Source organism: Lucilia cuprina, chromosome 4, assembly GCF_022045245.1.
Source record: "Lucilia cuprina isolate Lc7/37 chromosome 4, ASM2204524v1, whole genome shotgun sequence".
NCBI classification, from domain to species: Eukaryota; Metazoa; Arthropoda; class Insecta; order Diptera; family Calliphoridae; genus Lucilia; species Lucilia cuprina.
This window is the reverse complement of record NC_060952.1, coordinates 41445878-41447136: the sequence shown is the minus strand read 5'-3', so window position 1 is coordinate 41447136 and position 1259 is coordinate 41445878.

Sequence of the window (1259 nt, the reverse complement as noted above, 5' to 3'; positions counted from 1 at the left end):
AGTTAGTTAGTTAGTTAGTTAGTTAGTTAGTTAGTTAGTTAGTTAGTTAGTTAGTTAGTTAGTTAGTTAGTTAGTTAGTTAGTTAATTAATTAGTTAGTTAGTTAGTTTGAAAGAACTAACTAACTAACTGAAAAAATAACCTAGGCATCTACTGGACCTGTGGTGAGCTGCTTAACCAGTCCCTCAGGTGGGACCCGAACACACAACTTTCAGTCTACCACACTAAAACATTAACCACTAACCTACCGGAGGCCACAAAGAAACATAACTCCATAGTGCCGTCAAATTTTAACTCCACTCAACGATCTCAAGTTTCCATCATGTTAAAAAAATAATTAAAATTTTTAAAATGTTTAATATTTTATCACGCACAGGCAGTTTTAATGTTTATTATAGCAAAAATGTTTCACATTTAATTAATACACATACATGTTAATTTAGCTTTAAACAAAATTTAATATTTTATACAATAATTACTGGCGTGTAAGTTACTTAAACTAAAAATTATATAAACCATTTAAAAACAAACCACTAATAAGTTTTATGAAAATTAAAAACACTTTAAACCAATTTTTATTACATTAAAAGCTTTAAACATAAATTGCAATTTTTCTTTTTAAATTCTAATTCTTTTTTGTTTTTTTTTTTTATTATCTGAAAAATGCAACAAAAATTGTAATAACAAAATCTGGGCTATGTTTGTAAAACCTCAATTTTAGTTGTAAACTTAGTTGGAATTGTGTTATAGTAGGGGTAGTATTTAGCTGATATGTATATTCGTGTGAGCAAGTGGTAGTAGTGGTCATTAGTTGGAAAACTTGCAAAGAATATTAAAGAAGCCTGATGGAACGAACTGTTTGTTAAACACAATGGGCAAGATGTTAAAGAAATAAGAAGGAATTTATTCCTTTAAAATGTAGATACAGTTTTATATACAAAAAGGGATCTTCTATGAAATAATATCTTGAGAAACTTCACTTAAAAGAGAGTTATCTTAAAAAGATTTTTAAAAAGATCATTTTAGAGCGGATTGACAGCGTAATGGAGTTTTATCGAAATTTGTTTTGTTTAACCATATTTTATAGAAACTTTTATAGAAACGTCTTATTGTAGTTGTTCGTTAAAATAAAAGTGTTCTAATGAATATTGTGTTCTTTTAGTATTGCAGTCTCCTTAAGGCAGTGTTTGGAACATTGTTAGAATATTTTATATTTATATAAAATAAAAGTATTTACTTATCACAGTTTTGTATAGAGAA